The sequence below is a fragment of the Theropithecus gelada genome, chromosome 14, assembly GCF_003255815.1.
Source record: "Theropithecus gelada isolate Dixy chromosome 14, Tgel_1.0, whole genome shotgun sequence".
Classification (NCBI taxonomy): Eukaryota; Metazoa; Chordata; class Mammalia; order Primates; family Cercopithecidae; genus Theropithecus; species Theropithecus gelada.
In genome coordinates, this window is record NC_037682.1 from 19,532,262 (window position 1) to 19,554,044 (window position 21,783).

At 36.5% G+C, this 21,783-nt stretch overlaps 1 protein-coding gene across 12 annotated transcripts in view; it reads left to right on the top strand.

The window, feature by feature from the left end:
* Positions 1–21,783, top strand: part of PHF21A (PHD finger protein 21A) — a 194,798-nt gene that overhangs the window by 7,149 nt on the left and 165,866 nt on the right. The window lies entirely within an intron of this gene.

Sequence of the window (21,783 nt, forward strand, 5' to 3'; positions counted from 1 at the left end):
AGCCTCCTTCCACAGTCTTGCAGAAAATAGGAGGGTGTGTAGCAACTGTATATATGTAAATTCCAGCTCAAACCTATCAGCTTGTGTTTGGACGTATTACTGATAGCTTAAAAAAATCTTTTGTGTTTTCAGAAGAGGTCAGTGGATGAGAGAAGTGGGCTTGTAGTTGAATACTGTTTTCTTTCTAGAAGTGTGTGTGTGTGTGTGTGTGTAGGGAATTAGAGGTGAGGAATGGAGGGCATAAATACTGAGTAAGGACTTGATAAAAGTAGAACTTCAGTATTTTTTGTTTGTTTTTGTGATGGTGTGTGTACATATTACTATAAAAATTATTTCCTATTGGGCAATATTAGAATATGGGAAATGTTTGCTTCTGAGAATTTTCTTCAAGAAAAATTATTTATAAAATATATCTTGAATGATTGTTAAAAGGCAACCTGTTAAAGCAATTAAGCTTTTTTTTTTTTTTTTTTTTTGAAATGGAGTCTCGCACTGTCACCAGGCTGGAGTGTAGTGGCATGATCTCAGCTCACTGCAACCTCTACCTCCCAGGTTCAAGTGATTCTCCTGCCTCAGCTTCCCGAGTAGCTGGGACTACAGGCGCACGCCACCACACCCAGCTAATTTTTGTATTTTTAGTAGAGAGGGTTTCACCATGTTGGCCAGGATGGTCTCGCTCTCTTGACCTTGTAATCCACCAGCCTCAGCCTCCTGAAGTGTTGGGATTACAAGCGTGAACCATCGTGACCAGCCAAAACAATTAAACTTTTTTGTGAGGGAGGATTAGAGAGTGTTAAAATGGATCCATTCAAACTTTAAAAAGCTGTTTCAAAAATTATATTTTTTATTACATCAAGTCTTTTTGCTTTTTAAGCATTTTTTCTTTGCTTCTCCTACATAAGATTTTTCTAATGTGAAAATGTTGATCTAAATATTGATACTTTTTCCAGTATGTGCTAGAGAAACTGTGTGCCACAGCAGAGAATATACAAATTTGATCTAAATTTGATTAGACCCTGATAATAAGATACAGTCAAATTGTGCTAGATAGTTCAGACTTTCTTGAAACTTGCTGTGATAACGTGGTTTACTTACTACAAGTCCCAGTATGCATTGCAGTTTTTGCTTAACTTCAGATTGGAGCACTGCATTCTGGGACCTGTAGTTGATTTAAACAGTACGGAAAACCCTTCCCTCTTGTCTACTCCATTTTATACACAGCTTCCCAGGCCTCTAAGAACTTTCTGCTAAGTAGTTTGATTACTAATATTACGATTATTATACTGCTCAAATTCTAAAGTGAGTCTTCAGAAACAACCTAGTGTTTTAGTTTACCTTAGATTAGTTGATTGTATTTTTTATCAGATACTATAAGGTTTACACACAAAATAATATATTGAAAACTTAACTTAGCAGATGTAAATTATTTTTATGCATGTGGTGATACAAGTCTCTTTATAATTATGGCATCATTGATTGCTAGTGTGGGCATGAGAAGCCTCTTATTATCAAGACTGATATATATGCTGTTCCTTTTTTTTTTTTTTTAATGGGGATAGTTATTCCGTAAGGTTGGATTTTTTTTTTTTGTGCCAGTATTTAATTTCAGAGTTCTGTGGTTCTTCTGTAATAACTGTCAACATCTTGAATATCAGTACTCTTTAACTGGAATTCCTGAAAATAAATGTGGTTTTAGTGTAAATTTAGTACTTGAAGGAGGTAGTCTGAGGCAGAGAAAGAGGTGAGATGTCTTAATAATTTGTTTATATTTTTATTTGAAAAATTTAAATTTTTTTCGAGGATTCTACTTTAATTTTGTTAACTAATATCAGAGGGTTGTTGCAGGGATTAATTGTTAAAATCTATGACAGTGCCTAGCACAGAGCTTGGCACATAATAAGGGCTCAGTAAATGTTTAGAATTAGCAGCAGCAGCAGCAGCAGTAGTAGTAGTAGTAGTAGTAGTAGTAGTAGTAGTTACTGTTATTTTAAAAAATAGCACGCTTCACATTTTTTTCCTCTCTTTTTACAATATAATTTGATCAGAAGCCCAGGCTGTTCTAAGACCTTGAGATTCTTGGCTTATGGTAATGATGTGGCAAATTCCTGAGAATGTTTTTGCGGTGTGTAAGATGTCCTTGCACCTCAGTTTCTCCCTAAGTGATGTAGGCCTCCAAAAGGACTATCACACCAGCAGCTGAATATTTTGACTGGTATTCAGCTCTGCCGGTCTAGTACTCATTGCATCTATACCACAAGCCTTTGGTTGACTTCAGAAAGTTCAAAAGATAATGAAAATTTATTTGTTTACAATGTTTGCACTGGTAGAATATCCAAACTAGTTGATTAAGGAAAATAAGATGCTGCAAAATGCCCCTTGTGTTACAGTGTATGTAACCTTGGAAAAATTCTGTTGTGTTTAGAAGCATGTACCAATCTATCACTGTAATTCACAATATTACAGGATTGATCTATTGGAGGCCAGTAAGCAGCCCCAGAAAGAAAGTGTAGTTTCAAAAAATCTTAAATCTTTACGTTAATTTTCTCTTTTAGGACACTGACTTCTTTTAGGCTCTTGAACCTGTAGGATAGTTTTATTTGCATGGCTGGTCCCTTCTGGCTGTTTGAGAAGGGAAAGGAATGCCTGAGGATATTGGAAAATGTAAGCAAAGCGTAAGCTGCAATGTATATGTCTTAGTTTGAATGTATGCAGAAGCAGGGCAGTGCTTTTCTTACTTGCTTAGCCAGTATCTTCTTCCAACTTTTTCTCTTGCGAGGAGTTCTTAGAATATTGTTGCTGAGGGCTACCATGTTTATTTAAGAAAACTCTGCCTTTAGTTTTATTTATTTATTTATTTATTTGTTTATTTATTTATTTATTTGAGATGGAGTCTTGCTCTGTTGCCCAGGCTGGATATGGAGTGCAGTGGCACGGTATTGGCTCACTGCAACCTCTGCCTCCCAGGTTCAAGCAATTCTCATGCCTCAACCTCTCGAGCAACTGGAATTACAGGCATGCACTACCATGCCTGGCTAATTGTTGTATTTTTAGTAAAGACGGGGTGTCACCATGTTGGCCAGGCTGGTCTCTAACTCTTGGCCTCAAGTTATCTGCCCACCTCGGCCTCCCAAAGTGCTGGGATTACAGGAGTGAGCCACCACGCCCAGCCCAAGTAATATTTTTTAAAGTATTTGTTTATATAGCAGACCAATCCACTGTAATAATACTAGCTTCCACCTGACATAGTTGTGATTTAAAATTTGTTAATATGGCCAGGCATGGTGGCTCAGCGCCTGTAATCCCAGCTCTTTGGTAGGCTGAGGCAGGTGGATTACCTGAGGTCAAGAGTTTGAGACCAGCCTGGCCAACATGGCAAAACCCCATCTCTACTAAAAATAGAAAATTAGCTGGGTGTGGAGGCAGGCACCTGTGATCCCAGCCACTCGGGAGGCTGAGGCAGGAGAATCGCTTGAACCCGTAAGGTGGAGGTTGCGGTGAGCTGAGATTGTGCCATTGCACTCCAGCCTGGGAGACAGAGCAACACTACATCTCAAAAAAAAAAAAAAGTTAATATGTAGATTAGACATTAAATAGATTCTTTAGATGTGTCCAAAATGTATGGGATCTGGTCTGATATGCTTCTACTTTGTAAGCTGTTTTATTTATATTACATCGATTTATCTTTTCAAGACCTAATATTAAAATGAAATAAATTCAGCAGTTACAAAGGAGTTAATACAAAGGGTTAAATATAAGGAGAAAAATAGTCCCTGGTGTTAATGGGCCAATACAGAAAATATTAGGTTTGGAGGAATACTCATTCCATATTTTTATCATTATGGTACCCATGTGATTACTGAAATACTAAAGTTGGAAATCAGGAGAGGAAATAAGGAGAGTAAAACTGGGCAACCATGTGGATTCAGTGTAGAGACCTTTGACACACCTAAATTATTGAGCAGTTTTCTTTTTTAATGAAATGTCCCAGGTCAGTATAAAGGAATGTGATGTTGCGACGATGTCAGAAGACTTGGCCTTAAGTATACTGTCACTTAGTTGTACACTCTTGGGAAATTCATCCTTGCTGGGCTTTAGTGGTAAAATGGGGATAATAATAAGGGCCTGCTTCACTATGATATTAAAAGGATTAGATAAGATAATACTCGTGAATGTACTTTATATTACTAAAGTTGTATATGTAAATTGAATTTTTAATCAGCAGTAAGGGGCTGGGTTTTAAGATATTTGTCTATCTCATGTTAATAATATTAATATTATACAATTTTAAATAATGAGTCAGAGCCAAAAAATTAGTGATCTACCCTGCTCCCAATAGACCAGTTCTTTTTTTTTTTGACACGGAGTCTTGCCCTGTTGCCCAGGCTGGAGTGCGGGGGGGCCATCTCGGCTCACTGCAACCACTGCCTTCTAGATTCAAGTGATTCTCCTTCCTCAGCCTTCCCGAGTAGCTGGGACTACAGGCATGTGCCACTACACATGGCTCATTTTTGTATTTTCAGTAGAGACAGGGTTTCACCATGTTGGCTAGACTGGTCTCTAACTCCTGATCTCAAGTGATCCACCTGCCTCAGCTTCCCAAAGTGCTGGGATTATAGGCCTGAACCACCGCGCCTGGCCCAATAGACAAGTTCTTGACATGTGTTTACGTGTGTGTTTATGGTGTAGTTCTTAACAACATACACATTGATACATATGTGTGTATATTATAAGTATCATAAATGTGCTGGTATGTTGTCATGGGAATGAAAAATTTTAACTATGAACTTTAGTGTTTTAAAAATTTTATTTTATTAACTATACAAATTTTATGTGTTAATATACAAACTTACAAAAATATATTTATTTGTGTTTGGAGAAGTGACATACACACATTTTGGAGAAATGACATAGATTTTAAATGTTTGACAGGTTGTGAACGGTTTTTGTACGTTAGGTTTATCTGTTGTCATCAATAATATGGAGTGTTTATTATGTATAGTGCTAAGCCTTTTTCCACATAGGATCTCATTTAGTTTTAATCCTCACAGCAATATTCTGAGGATTTACTATTATTATCCTACCTCCATTTTACAAATGAAGAAGTAGAGGTTTCCCTGAGATCACATAGGTAACAAATGATACAACCTGGATTCAAGCCCAGGTTTGATTCCTGAGCCCTTGCTCTTAAATGTCCAAAATGCTGTGCTAAACTATGTAATTCCCATGGAAACCTAGAAATGAATTACTAAAGAAGTTTTCAATTTACTGAAATGGCCACAGCTACGATGTATCATTTTGAGGCTATTTCCTGTTGATTTTGGTTGGGTTAGGTTGAATAGTTTGAAAGTAGTAAACATTGGAATGGGATGGAAATGAAGACATTTGGGACAGTGCCTGCTTTGTTCATCCTTGTATATCCATTGCCAAGCATAGTGTGTAGCATGGGGTGGGGTCTAATACCTGTTTCTTCAAAGTTTGGAAGTTGGGCACTTTATGAAGCACAGTGTAAGTTAGTTTAATACATTTTTAATAGGTGCAAATGGTTTACATTCACTATTTCAGTCAGTCCTTACATAACTATCAACGTTTTAGAGTGTTAGATAAGTGTCCTTTCAAGAAATACAAAAACTGTGCATCTAAGTTAGAAAGTCATTCTAGCAATATAGATATGTATAAAGTAGAAAATTAGTCATTCTGTTCCCATCCTACTTTTAAACTTTTTCTGTGCATTTACATATGTATTTTTTATATATATATATACACACACACACACACACACACAATTTTTAAATAAGTTTAATTATACCATAATACTCTTTCAAAGTTTACTTTTTTCCAGGTGACTGTTTAAAAAACTTGTTTATTTTTGAAAATAGGGCTCATGTGGGAAGTGGGAGTAAGGTTGGAGGAAGAGAGGTGGGTAAGATTTATACATTAAGATTCCAAACCTAATACCCTAGATTGATTGTACCTCAGGCTTTAGGAAATGGTCATTGTTATTTTTAAAACTTAAAAAAAAAATCAATTTAAAATGACAACATTGTTTTCTGTCCTGTATAAGTAATTTAAGAGGCATCATTTCTGAATTAAATTATTCTAGTTTGTTCTGGTAGCTACTTATAAAGAGAGAAATTGTGTTTTCAGATAACATTTTTAAAAAACTGGTAGTCTCTCTTCTTGGTTGTTAGGACACATTTACTTCACGTTTACAAAGTAAAGTAGGTAAGGATTTGGGCAAACCTGTAAACAAGAAAAAAGAAAAAATGTAAAATAGGATTTTAAAACCAAGATAATACATGTAATATTTTAATTAATAGAAACTCAGACTAGTACAACTTAATCAGCATAAAGATACCCTGTATAGGAATTAGTCCTGGTCCTCACAACTTCATGTGAGTAGTGTGGGCTGACCTCATCCCCATCGCGTATCCCTACTCACTCAACCACTACCGAATGCTATGCTGATAACTCAGGACTTTTTAAAGCAGTTAAAGAAAAAAAAGTAAGTTATTTGAGTGCTGTTCATTTTTTCTGGCATTATATTTAGAAATACATACTAAAGGCCTTATAATCTACATTAAATAAAACTTTTGATTCCAGCTTTGAGAGTTTTAACTTGTTGCTAAGATTATTAATCATAATTCACCTTCATAATTTTTAAATTAAAAAATGTTATTACACAGGTAATAAAAAGGTTTTCATTATAGAAGTTTTTTAAAAGGCCTTTCTAATCCTAGAATACACTCCTTGCATCTAAGGTGCTTTATGCTTTTTTAGATCCATGAAGTGCTGAAGCCTTGCCTTAAAATTCTAAGAATTGGACCTTGTAGAATGTAGCAGTTTATTGAAACTATAGAGTAGTCAGCCTTTTTTACAAGCCAAGTTTAGTTTTTCTCATTGGTAGCATTCATAAATGTGCTTTTCCTTTTGAGTGTCTCAGACCATGCCCTACAGAGTATTTTATTCTCGTTCATTATAGTCTAATAGTGTACAGAGGGCTCAATTAATGTTATGGATGGTGAAACTAAGAGACAAGAATTTGACTAAGTTAGTGGTAGAGCCTAGTTTTCCTTTTTTATTCTAGACTCAGTCATCTTGACCAGTAGTCGCTAAACTTTAAAAAATTATGGTTACCAGTTAAATGTGTGATAGTCTAGACTAGTGTTTTATGTATGTTATCAAGCATACAGGAAAGTTGAATTTTTTAAAAGGATGAGATTTTAAAATATAAGTTGTAATAATTTCTTCCCAGTGGCTCCCTTCCTCAGGGTACCCACACCCACTTGGAGACGAATGCTGAAGATAGGCCATTCTTCTTGCAGAAGAGGCAGCCATGGGGACAGCTGGAGGACAGTTGGTAAAAGGTGTGGGACTTTTAAGTTGGAGTGATCTTTTGCAGCTTTTTAATTTTAAAGAAACAGCCTTTCTTTCTGTGAAAGGCTGAAAGATTGAAAGTATAGGCCTGGAGAGAGGTGAGCTTTAAAAGACAGAAATATAAACCTTACTTGTTTTCCTCAGAGTTGACCAAAAGGGAAAGGGCTGCCTGCCCTGATAGCTTCTACTCCCATTGAGATGGCAGTGCCTTTTTCTGTTGTTAGGCAGTTTATAGAACGCAGGATAGCTTGGTAAGCGTCTTCTCTGTGCCTGATGTGACGTAACATTGTGGAGTATGCAGCATGCATGTTAAGTACAAGTGGTTGTGTTTGGCTTGTTGCTGCAGCATTTTTGAAGATGTCTTAAAAAGCAATTATCAGTGGATGGAGTTGGATATGTGCAAGTTATTGAAATCATCATTTCTTCAAGACCAAACTTTGTAACTTGAATTATTCTATTTAGTATTTGTTTACTTCCCCCAACCCCCAACACCTCAGAGCAGAATTCTTTTTCTGAAAGGAACAGATGCCGTTAACTTATCAGGACTTGATACTAAAAAGCCTACAAAAATCTTTGTGCTATTTATTTTCTTTATTTAATCTATATGCAAAACATATTGTAATTATTGCTGTGAGAGAGTTTTAAGCTGATGGTTCCCCCCCCCACCCTTTTGTGCTCAGGGGAGATAGATTAGGAATGCCAAATTGACAACTTGGTATAAAGAAATAATGACCATTGAAATAAAACAGGAGTTCAAATAAAAAGCAAATCAGATACAAATGTAGAATGAAAATATCTTTTAGTAAAATGTTAGCATGCTGTACTTGGAACAGATGCCACATTAATTCAAAAGAGAGCCCAGAAAATGTGGCAACTTTACGATGTCAATGGAGGGAGCTGCAATAGTTCCTGTTTTCATTGTGTCAGGTTCTCAGTACCTTTAGGTCCAGTCCTGTTTCTTATATTTATTTTCTGTGTGTTACATGTTAATATACAGATATTAAATCCATGCCTAATACTTTTATTTGTGTAATTAAATACATTGTCATGCTATTAGATATTAGTATAAAAAGCCCAATAACTTATACTGCAACAGTCAAACGTTTTTTGTTTTAAATACGCCTATCAAGATATTCGGAATCTGAAGCAAAAATTCTTTGCATCTTTCAAGGCACATTTATGATAAGGTAGTCTAAGAATTGAGTCAAAGAGGCCTACTGCTTTTTAAATGTAAAATTTGGACAAGTTACAAAATTATGAGAATTTTGCTTTTTTCTCATTTAAATTTGTAGTTATCATTGGACATTTGTTATGATTTTTAAGTAGCTTAGACTCATTCATTCCTTTTGTGTGTGTGTGTGTGTGTTTTTTATGGTGTTTGGGAAGAAGAAGGGGTGATGGAAGTGTACTGTACACACTGGGATATTTTCAGAGTGACATTCATTTTATAGAAGATTGCACAGGGACGTCTCTGAATTGCCCATTTCTTGCAGTTCCTGGTTAGTGTGGGTCTGAGTGTGGAGAAAGGTGGGCTGGGGGCTCTTAACCAGATTTACAGTGTGCTACTTCCTGAGTCGTGCAATGATCTAATCATCAGGGGCATATCCTGTGTGCCTGTAAAGACGTCTGGCTTACATGCTTAGAAAAGCACTACTAGTTTTCTCTCAGTGAAGCTTACAATTTAGTAATTTGGTGAAAAGGTTAAAAGTTTTGTTTTCGTGTAATTCAAGTGAAGGAGAGTTTATAGCGTGTTGGTAGAGCACAGAGGTTAAGATGTTGGTGCAGGAGCCACTTTGCATGGGCCCAAATCCTAGCTTTGCCATATATTAGCTCAGACTGTGTCCAAATGACTTCCTGCTCTGTGCCTCTGCCTCAGTTTCTTCACCTGTAAAATTTGAATAAAATGAAGTGGTTATGAGGAATAAGTGAATTAATGTATAAACTAGTAGAAGTGCCTGACACATAGTAAATACTAAATACATGGTACTTAAGCTTAGTTTTCTGCTCCTTTCTTCTCTTCTCAAGGATTCAGACAAGTGTTAGGATAAGAGCCTGAGCTTTGGCATCTGACCCCAGTATTTGAATCTCAGTATAACCACTTAAAGTTTAATGTTTGACCTTGGGCTAATTATTTAAGCTCACTCCAATAAAGAGGTATCACATACATACTGCATACCACTGTGCTGGTCACTGGAACTTCAGTTTCTCCATCTGTGATATAGAGACGGTAATACCAACCTCTTAGGGTTCATGTGATGATAAAATGAGGAAATCTTGAGACACTCGATCGTGATAGCTGCTCTTATCATTATTATTGTTATTATTACAGTCCCACTAAAAGTTTATGGGAAAAGAGTAAATACAGAACAATTTAGCTGGAGAGGTTTTTTCCTCCCTTGAAATGCATGGTAAGAAAGAGTATGGATGATAAAAGTGTTATCTAATGAGTTCTTATTTTTGAATACCTCTGGGAAAAAATAGAAAATACATGGGAATATGTCAGTTTTAACAGAGCCTGCTAAATATTTTAGGGGATTTAATGTTTATTAAAGCCCATAGTGATATAAGCTTTTCTTTTTTTTTCTCAACAGCTGGTGAGACCAGCACCAAGATATTGATGCAGTTTATCGTAGGTCTCTTAGAATCAAGTCTGTAGTAGACTAGGCATTATAACTCTAAACTCTTAAATAATAGCTGGGCAGTCCACTGGGTCTGACAAATTGTGTGTATTTAACCCTTGAAAACTCATGCTTGGGTGTAACAACTAATGGAAACAATTGTAGAACCTCAGAGATATAAAAGTGGCATACAAATGCTTTCTAATGATGGGCACAGTTTATTTGCTTTTTGATTTTGGGCATTTTGCCTTTGTGAATTTTCCTCTTGTTTGGTGCCTGATGTTTTCTTATGGTAATTGTTATTTTCTTTCTATATTTAATTGTCATAAGCTACCTATATTGAGCCTAGAAACTGAGCCTGAGAACAAGTTGATTATGAGAAAAGGTACAATGATCTCCTCAGATTTGAGGGGTTTTGGGGTAAATAATTGAGTTAATATATCCATTAGAATGTATGTATGTATCTCTCTTATAAGTGAAACCAGTAATTGAGGTAAGGGGAAAGATCATTAAGTGTAAAATATAATTAACTTTATTCATTCACTACTGATTAGGATCTGAACGTTTTTGGTCTTTGATCCTTGATATGTTTTTTTCTGTGATTCAACAAAAGTATTTGTAATAGCTTACCAAAACATTCTGAATATGGTATATGTTACCCTTAGCAAGAATTTAAGTTAAAGTAGCATAATGGCTCCTATTAACTTTTTGTTCTCACTAACCCAGCTGTACCGTTTGGTAAAGGTCTAGTAGGTGAATAGGTGTTTTTACTATAGGTGAATTGGTGTATATTTTATTTTGTCCCTGTTCCTAAAACATTGTATCTGCTTTTTAAGGAGAAATTACAACCAGTTTTTTAAAAAATAAAGTGTTGTACTTTGACTCAATAAGTATTTTTAAAACTAAGCAATTTTATAGTGGGTTGTATAGTTTTCTTTCAGTTAAGTAATTGTAATCTTATTTTGCAATAGAGTGGCCAGTAAGTAAAGCATTATAGTTTTAAAATTAGCATAGCAAATATATAGTATTAAGTTTTCTTTACTTTAGCTCTTTGCAGAATCTGTAAAAGTTGCTTCACTTGGTTGAAGTTGAATGGAATTGTGGAAAGTTTAGAAGTATATTTTATTTTGATAAATATGTGTTAGAAAGAGATTCTACAAGCGTTTTGGGGGTTGAGTTAAAGAATTATACAGTTTTGAAAATCAGTTTGTCCCTGCTTAATTTGTAAAAAGTGGTGCTGTATGTGACGGGGGTGCAGTCCCATTTCAGCTCTGCAGGACCCTGTCCAGCCGGTGGTGCTCCTGTGTAGAGATGTCGCCGATGATTGCCCAGACTCCCTCTGTTGCCTGTCCTCTCCCACTTCTCTGCTTACTCTCTCGATGGTCTCTTCTCCGTCCCCTGCCTGTTGTTCATCCTTCCCTTCAAACCACCACTGTTTTATTTCTATTTCTCTTAAAAACAAAACACCATTGTAATTATTAGTTTTTAAACAGGGAGATACTGAGCTATTATCAAAACCTTAAGCTTTAACAGTTTGTGGGGACACCCCCTACTTTGGGCCCTCAGCTGGAATTTGGAGAATAGATAGCTTAAAATCACTTGCACAGTAACTGAATATTTGTAAAATACTTTATATCTGAACTAAGGGAGAGAATATAAAAATACCTTTTTACCTCAGAAATTGCTGTATTTTCTGGTTGTGGGTGAGATAGAGGCAAAGTTGAGGGAGAGGTAGGCATGTTACTTAACTAAAATAAGCATTAATTTATTAGATTGCTCTCTAGTCTCATGGACCTAATTAGAGAATAAAATGGAAATTTTGGTGTTGTGAATTGCTAAAATATTTTGATTTATTAATTGAGAAGACTGCTTTCTTGATTTGTAAATACAAAATATGATGATGATGCCTTATTGTATATTGATCTTTTACATTTCATTGGTTGATAGTTGAAAAGGAGCAGACCCTTTCCTTTTTAGATTTCTCCTAGTGGGTTTAAATTGTTAACGTAATTGTTTGGTAAGAAAAGTAAAACTTGGAAATTAATTACGGTTACATGTTGAGTTAATGTCTATGCTGGATTTGAAATCAGTAGCTTCTGGTCGGGTGTGGTGGCTCATGCCTGTAATCCCAGCACTTTAGGAGGCTGAGGCTGCTGTATCATTTGAGCTCAGGTGAGACTAGCATGGGGACGGGTGTGGTGGCTCGCGCCTGTAATCCCAGCTTTTTGGGAGGCCGAGGCGGGTGGATCATGAGGTCAGGAGTTTGAGACCATCATGGCCAACATGGTGAAACTCTGTCTCTACTAAAAATACAAAAATTAGCTGGGCACATGCCTGTAATCCCAGCTACTCAGGAGGCTGAGGCAGGAGAATCACTTGAAGCCAGGAGTCGGAGGTTGTAGTGAGCTGAGATCGTGCCACTGCTTCCAGCCTGGCGACAGAGCGAGACTCCGTCTTAAAAAAAAAACAAAAACAAAAAGAGAGAGAGACCAGCACGGGCAACATGGCAAACCCCTGTCTCTACAAAAAATATGAAAATTAGCCGAGTGTGGTGACATGTGCCTGTAGTCCCAGCTATTAGGGAATCTGAGCTGGGTGGATTGATTGAGCCTGGTAGGTCGAGGCTGCGATTGTGCCATGCCATTGAACTCCAGCCTGGGCAACAGAGCAAAACACTGTCTCAGTCAGTCAATCAGTTCAGTAGCTTCTAAGATCTATACCAGGCATTTCATCTATTATTTAATTATACATAGAGAAAAACATTTGAGACAAGAGCCTTAACTTTATAGGATTTTAAATAACTTCTTATTATGGAAATTTAAAAACTTTTATAAAAATAGAGTGAATAATATAATGAACCCCAGGAACCTATTCCCTAACTTTAACAATTACCAGCATTTTGCCAATCTTTATCTATAATGTGTAAAACATAACAGAAAAGTAACTTTGTGTTTTCAAAACATGCACTACAGTTAGGTACATTGGTATACTCAAAGGAAAAATGTGTATGAGAATGTTCTTTCCATACATTGTTAGTTTAATACTGGTAATCCCTTTTAGGATAATATTTTCATTTGTCTTTTAACTTACTGTGAAGAGGTCTGAGCCACCGCTAACTTAATGAAGAACCATGCCTGCTGGAAAGATTCTAGCTTCTCTTACCCCTTCTGCTTTTAGAAGTTCTGAGATTATTAGTTTTGAGCTTGTGTTCTTAGGAGCTGCATTTTATTTTATGTACACTTGCCTATCTGTGACGGTTGTATGGACCATCATTTCTTAGCATAAGCAGGACAATATGTAAGTCAGCTTAAAGTTGCAGGTCACAAGTCTTGTTCCACACTTCCTTCTTGTGCATATTCTATTTCTATTTAACGCGAATGTATGTATTGGTTAAGGAATGTTTGTTTTACTTATAAAATGGTTTGTTGAGGAGGGACTTTTGATTACCTGCTATCTTTAGACGTGGTAACAGTGGTTAGAAACTTGTTACGTGCTGCCTTGTTTGCTCTTCTTTGCACTGTAAGTTGTACGTATGCCTGCAGTTGTGGGGTGTGTTCATTAGGAGTCACTACAAGGTAATGGTAGCCTTATTTCTGAATTTATTTGGTTGCATTAGTTTAAATTAGACCCATAGGTGTAATTATTCCACCCCAATGCATGGGGAAGCATAGTCAGTGGAAGTTGTGCATCTAAACCCCTGTGCATTGAAAATGTGTCTTTAATGTTATGATGTTATTTGACATCTACCATTTAGTGCAAGGAGTATACTTATTTAACAGGACCTTTAATAAGTTCCCTCTACACCAAAGATATATTTTTAAAAAATTATACTTAAGAAGACTTTGTAGTATTCCCCAGAAGAGTTCATCTATAGCAGTAAAATCTTTCTAAAATAAAACTTATTCTTTTAACCGGTATTCATTTAAGTGGGTTTCTCTGTACTTGGTTTCCATGGAAATAGCGAATAGCTAACGTTATTTATAAGGTGGAAGTAAAATAGGGTGCCTAATGGGACCCCATGCTGCTCTGATGAAGAGACTTAGGAAAAAAATCCATGCTCGTGGGATTTTTTTTTTTTTTTTAAACAAGGTTAATGGAAGCCCTGATTTCAGTCTTCTGTAACAGAACATATTTTTGGTTTTAAAGGCTAGCATTAATATCAAGCAAACAACTTCTTTTTGAGGTCTGTATTGCTTTCACTTTCAAGTTTTAGGACCACTTACTTATCAGCATGATTGAGGCTTTATGTTTCAGACTCCTGTTTCTTTGTGGTTTTTGTTTCAAAAGTTAAAATTCCCAGTGTATTGTAGCTGTTTCCGCTTCTCATTGACATTTCAAAGTACTGATTAAAAAGATAAATGTTCATTAAGGATAGCAGTGGTGAGAGAGGATCAATATGTTGGACTATGAAGATTTTTTTAAAAATGTAAATTGTATGGAACCATTTTTAGTTTTTAGGCCTAAAGTCAGGGTTCTTTTTTATTTGTGTTGTGGAGCTAAACCTGTATAGTCAGAGAGAAGAGATTCTAATTTTCTTTCAGGCTAGAAACAGGGAAAATCTTAATTTCTCTTTCCTTTTTAAAAAATGGATTGTTGCCAAAACCTTTTAACTGAAATAAATGTTAATTCTTTTAGTGCTTGAAATGTGGATTTGGAATAAACCTTGGCTTTTTTCTCACTTCTTCGGTAAGGCCTACTCTGAGTTTTGTAGGCCTGCAGCAAAGCCTTGCGTTTTTTAAGCCCCTTCAAGTGAAAGAGTATCATTCCCTTTGTGTTTGTGTTTGTGTTTAGGGTGTGTGTGTGTGTGTGTGTGTGTGTCTAATTTTTCTATAGCCTGAAAGGCACCTGCTCATTTTCCAGCCTAGTGAGTACAGCAGTGCTATATTGAGAAGTGAGGCAGGATGGAACACAATAAGGTGCTATAATTTTTATTTAGTTAGTTTTGCTCGTCCTCGGTAGCTTGTGATCATTGTCCATTTATCTGGAAGTACTCTGATTATTCTTGGCTATCAATGCAGCAGGAGTTTTCTTCTGTGTTTAAAGCAAGGATTGTAGTATACTGAGGGCTCCTTCAGGGCAGGACTTGAGTTTTGTTTTGTGTGTATGTGTTTCTCTGGATAAGCTTCTGACTATAGATGGGTTTACTGTGCTTTAATTTTTTAAAATTTGGTTGTTTTAATCTTGTTGAATTTATTTTTGTGTGAGATATTTTTCTCTAGCAATTCACTAGTTTCTTCTATGTACGTTGATGCTGTTTTATAAAATTTTCTTAATGTGTTAATTGTTCTTTTAGTTTAGCTTTTTCTTGTTTATTTTTAAAATCTGGTATCTAGCACTGACCTTTCTTAGTGACTTTTATTTGAATTATCTTTGTGCTTTAGAGACATAGGAATTTGGGTCTATTATCCCATTTCTGAGTGAACAACTCCCAGTAGTTACAGTTAGTGCAATAGAAAGGGTTCTCACAGATGCAGTGCTAGGCATTGATCCTCCTCCTTGGTGCTTATGGTTTACACCCAGAACTCCCATTAGTGTTAATAGGAGGCACTTCCTTAAATCCCTGTACACCAAAGTAAGCTCGAACTCTTTTATAATGCCTTATAGATACCTGAGTTGTTTTTTTGTTGTTAATGACAAGAGGTTTAGTCCTGAGGTTAACTGATTATTAAGATAGAGTTTGAGTTGTCTTGGGATATGGAGTGATTTAGTAAGTCTGATCTATAATTAAGACGTTTTCATTATGATTAGGCTCAGTAAACAGCTTTGTGAGAGCTGTGGAGGCTTGTGAATACGAATTTTTATACTTTATAGAGTGAGGAAGCAAGATTTCTTCTTTCCATTTATTTCTGCTATTTCTTCTCAACCATAAAAAATGGGTCTAACAGTTTTTGTATATAAGAGGACTTAGAAAAATTGTTCTGTTTTTTTATTTTACTTAAAAGCCTTCCTGTAATTGCCCTCTGGCCTCAAAGTCTTTTATTAGCTAGTATGGCTCACGTTTTTCAAGCATATAGAAGTTAATATGCACTGTTTTAGAACTTAGACACTATAACCATTGGTCAAGTAATAAATAATCAGTGTTTACTACACCTATCTGTGATTTGTGGATTTTTATTGCTATCATTTATTTATGTACAGTTTATGGAAAGATTCCTAGATTGAGAGCAATTAATCTGGCTTTTAGGCTGAGCTTTGCCTATCATTATCTTTGTAGATATTAGCTAGTCATCTGGACTTCTTGGACCTCTGTTCCTCCGTGAAATGAAGTTACGGATCTGGCCCTCTGAGGTGTCCATTCTAGTTTGAGGCTATTTGAGGGCCTACTTTCCTAGGTACTGAAGGAAATAGAGTACAGTAAGGCGGGCAGTGGTTTCTAATCCTGGCTCCCTATTAGAATCTTTTGGGGAAACTTAAATACAGATCTATGGGTTCTAAATAAGGCATAATATATTCAATATCTTTAAGGGTAGGGCCTGTGGATCTGTATTTTTTGAAGTTTTATGTGTTATCCTGATCTAGTATTGAGAACTACTTGTACAAGGTATTCTATTCTTTTGTGTATGTGTATGTGTGGGGTCTAGTTAGGGAGATGTCATATGGGTTAGATTAAAATGTGAGGCAGTATGTGGTTAAATTTAAAAATGAATGAGAAAGATGATAAACACTTCAGGAGTTTAAACAAAGGAAGAATTGGGAAGTAGGATGGTTTGAGCAGATCTCAAACTTGCTCTTGTTAATCAGCAAGTCTTTATCTGGACCCTAGTGTGTGGGTACGATTTGGATAGTTAGAGAGAGGGTAAAAAGGTATTATTCTTGATATAAGGAAGAGCATAAGTAAAAGTTGGGGAGCAGAATAATTCTGATTATAGTTTTAGTCTTTATTTTAGTTTTCTTTTGCTCCTGAAACTGCTGTAGATTTCCTCAGTAATTTAAGGGAGTGAGCGAGCCATGAAGGTATTTGGAGAAAAAGAGCGTTCCAGAGCCCCAAGAAGGGAACTTGCCTGGAGGGTCTGAAGTAAGGAAAAGCGGCCAGTGTTGCTGGAATGGATTGAGCAATAGGGAGATGGGACGGCTTAGAATGGCAGAGGCCCAAATCACTTAGTGCCTGTGGGCCATTGAAAGGAACTTCATCTTTTCTCGGTGTATGATGGGAAGCCATTGGAGGGTTTTGAGCAGAGGAGTAACAAGATCTGTCTTGGATTTTGAAAAGCTTACTCTGACTTGCGAGAGAATATACCTTAGTGGGGCTAGGGTAGAATTGGGGAGGCCAGTTAGGAGGCTGTTGTAATTATCTAGGTGAAAGGTGAAGGTGACTTGGACCAGGGAGGTGGTAGGAGAGTTGAGACAAGTGATCATGGTGGATGTATTTTGAAGGTAGAGGCACATAGTTGGCTGTTGGAGTAGATGTGGAGTGTGGAAAACTAAGAGTCTTAAGATGACTTTTAGGATTTTTTCTTCTGAGGGAGTGGAGTTACCATTTATTGAGATAGGAATGACTCTGAGGAGGAAGTTAGGGGAGAGGTAGTCAGGAGTTTAGTTTTGGATGTGTTGAGCTTGAGATACCTATTTGACCAGTGTTGAGTGGGCAGTTGGGTATATGAGTTTGGAATTCAGGGGAAGGATGTGTGCTGGAGGTAAACATTGGGAATTGCCAGTGCGTAGATCCTTCTATAGCCATGAGACTGTGTGAGATCACCTAAGGGGAAGAGTTCCAAGAACTGAGTCCTGGGACAGTTCCACATTTTGAGGTATTGGAGGCAAGGAGGAACGAGCAAAAGAAACCAAGGAGAGTAGCCAGATTGATGAGGAAGAAAATCAAGAGAGGATGATCTCCTGGAAGTCAAGAGAAAAAAAATTCCAGGAGGAAGACATGATCAATGGGCCAAAAGATACTGGTCAAGGAAGTGAAGACCGTTTTCTGTTGGATTTAACAACTGTTAAATCATTGGTGATCTTCACAAGAATGGAGGGAGGCAAAGGCCCTAATGGGTTGTGTTCTGTAGAAAATGGGAGGAGAGGAATTAGAGCGAGGGAGTATGGTTAACTCTTTCAGGGAGTTTTGCTATAAATGTGAGCCCAGACAGGGACGATAACCAGAGAAGGATATGGAGTCAAGGGAGGGTTTTTTTTTTTTTTTTAATTATTATTTTCTAAGATAGAAGGAACAAAATGATCCAGTAATGATGAGGGGAAGATCGATGCTCCATGAGAGTAAAGGGAGAAGAACTAGAGGAATGTCCAGGAGAGGGTAAGAGAGGTGGGGACAAGAGGGATGGTTTTTAAGATGTTGGGGCCCCAAGGACTAAACTGATCAAGTGGGATTCTGCCTTTTCTTCTAACCACTTATCTGCATTTACATTTATTTCAAACTTACTTGCTTTCTGTTGGAAGTTAGGAAGGGCAGATAAAAAACAGTAAAGCCAGTGGTATATAAAACTCAGTTTGGGGGCCTCTATCAGTTTGGTATAGTAGGGGAAGAGAAGAGATTGAATCTTCTGGGTAAGGTGACATTTTAAAGTATCTTTGAATGACAATTATCTGTGCTATTCTAGTCCCTTATCAAAATTTATGATTGAGCACAGGCTATAAACTTAATTATTTGAAATTTGTAGTAGGGTGAATTAAATTTTAGCCTAATTTAAAACATGAGCTAGTATTAAACTTTTTCTCTGCAAGTTTTGTTTGTTTGATACAGATTCTTCATATGCAAGGGTTTCAGATATTTTACAAAAGGTATTTAAATAATTATTAATCACTTTAGATTTATTTATAATATTTAAAATATTATAACCATATCAGAAATCGGATGATTTGTTTCTTTACCAGCTCTAATTAGAGCAGTTACCTTTGAAGTTCTGGAGAGGTAAACAATCTTCAGTTTTTGTATGACATTATATTAGCAAGATAATATAACACCTCTAAAAGCACAAATACTTTCATTTACTCTAACTTAGGTGTTTTGGATATATTTTTCAAGAACAAATCTATCTTTTAAAAATTTAAGCAAATATGATTAAAATTTTGAAGTACCTTAGTTAGAAGCGTGAAATGTATGTGAAAAACAAACTAAGTGGCTTTTAACCAGCTTAACATGAAGAAATCAAACTTGAATTTCAAACTTAAATATGTTTTACATATGGATAGTGTAAAAAGCACAAATGTGTGTATAGATGTTGCTTTTTGCTGCTCAGTCTTCTTAAATTATAGAAATAAAATATTTGCTTTTCTTTTTTTTGTCAATTTCCAAATGGTAGTCAATTAATATGCAATGTTAAGAAGAAAGACTTTGGGATTTCTTATGTGCACAGTGTTTAAGAATTATTAGTCTAAAAATAATTTCTTCTTTTTGGGTATGTGAACCTCATTGTGAAACCAGTGAAAGCCATGGACCCTCTTCCAAGAAAACTGTACCTCTGCTGATATGTATAGAATTTAGCATATAGTATGAAGGAGTTGACAGACCCCTCTGAAGCCCATTCATGGGGATCCCTTAGGTTTAAAGGATTTCATGGTTTTTTTTTTCTTTTTTTTGGGGGCAGGATGGAGACTCACTCTGTCGCCAGGCAGGAGTGTAGTGTGTGTAGTGGTGCGATCTCAGTTCATTACAATCTCTGCCTCCCAGGTTCAAGGGATTCTCCTGCCTCAGCCTCCCAAGTAGCTGGGATTACAGGTGCACGCCACCATACCCAGCTCATTTTTTTTTTTTTTTTTTTTTTGTAGTTTTAGTAGTGACTTCTACTAAATAATTATTATTCACCATGTTGGCCAGGATGGTCTCGATCTCCTGACCTTGTGATCTGCCTGCTTTGGCCTCCCAAAGTGCTGGGATTACAGGCATGAGCCCCTGTGCCCGGCCAGGATTTCATGTTTTAAGACTTGCCCTAGATGGCTTACTTATGTGATTTTCCTTTAAAACTTTATGTGCAGACTTTTCCAAAAATATTTTGCTAGTGTTTATTGTAGTTTGTTTTTTAGAAGAGTAACTGCTGCAGCGGGTTAAGAAAAAGTAAGGTCTAGTGGAAAATGAGTTCAGCCAAGGAATCTCGAGCCCGTAAGCTCTTCTCCAGCTTCACTATCAGCTAGCTGAGTGACCTTTGGGGAAATCACTTAACTTCTCCAGCTTTGATTTTCTATGCGATTTCTGCAGTCCCTACAAGTAGTCTTATAAGCAGTTTGATGACATCATGATTTCAGGATATCATGGCAAAATTCTTTATCAGTTTAGGATTGGCCCTGCTACTCATTTTTGGGGAAAATGCCTTGGAGATAAGGTATATGTACATTGTGCTGTCTTTTGTTGGATATGCCTTTTCAGCAGCATTTATTAATACTTTCTCAAATGCTCTATAAGTTAAAATCCCCGTCCCATCCTCATCACTTTGAATTTCAACATGTTTTATATATTCTGGGTATAAGCCTGTGTTGATTATATATACTATAATTATCACCTCCAGTTCTGTGGTTTACCTTTTCACTTTCTTAATGGTGTTTTTTTGATGAACAGAAGTTCTTAATTTTAATTTTGTCCAATTTATCAGTCTTTTCCTTTTTATTATATTTTAAAGTGGTAATATTTTACTTCCTAATCAACAACGTGGATGAAAACAGTTCCAGAAAGTCATTCATTTAACAAATAATGCTGCTGGAAATCGATGCATAAGAAATTATCGCCAGCCTGAAGGAGCTAACATGAAAGCCCTAATAGGGAAGATAAGCCCTCAACAGACAGCTTAAGTGTCTATTTAGTCAATTCATTGATTTAACAAACATTTATTGAGCATTTACTATGTGCCTGCTACTGTTTCAGGCAACCTTTTGAGTGGCACAGAATCCTATAGATATCAGTAGTGTTAAGAATCCACTTTTTAATAGCTGCATTGTTCTACAGATTGTTGCATGATTTCTCTTTTGGTTGGGAGTCATCCTAACCTTTGTGATTAAAATTGTTATTTGCATGGGCCTGAGAAATTTAAAAAGGACAGCTGCTAAAGAAAAGGCAGAATAGAATAGCACATTACTTTCTTTTGGAAATGAATGCTAACTGTATGAACTGGGGCCCTTTCAAATAATTTTATTGTATGTTTGGTATAACTGTACATGGTTAAACAAAGATTTACAATCTGAGAGACATGAAGCTCTTTTGAAATATTCCCTGAGGAAAGGAGACACTGTTGGGGTAATATCAGTCAACAAACACCATATTTAAGGCAAAAAGAAGACATGTAGTTTTAGAGCATAGCATAGTGGAGTTTAAATAATTAAATATTAAAATATTAAGGGAAAAGTTTTAATTTTTGTTTTCCTAATATTGGATTGGGATCCCAAAACGTAAATTTTCTTTCTGGCTTTATCACTGATTAGATATGTGGCATGGAAACAAACAGCTTTTGTGTAGGTGGTTTACAATCTAAAGTGGTAAGACGTGGCCAGGCACGGTGGCTTCACACCTGTAATCCCAGCACTTTGGGAGGTTGAGGTGGGGAGGATTGCTCGAGCCCAGGGGTTTGATACCAGCTTGGGCAACATAGTGAGGCCTGACTCTACAAAAAAAATAAAGTAATAGCCAGGCATGGTGGCACACTTGTAGTCCCAGCTATTCAGGAGGCTGAGATGGGAGGATTGCTTGAGGCTGGGAGGTTGAGGCTGCAGTGAGCTGTGACTGTGCCACTGCACTCGAGCCTGGACAACAGAGTAAGACTCTGTCTCAAAAAAGAAAAAGGTGAGACACATCTAAGAATGTGAAGAAAAGTTTAGTTAAAATTCTGACTATATATTATAATAAAATGCTGTG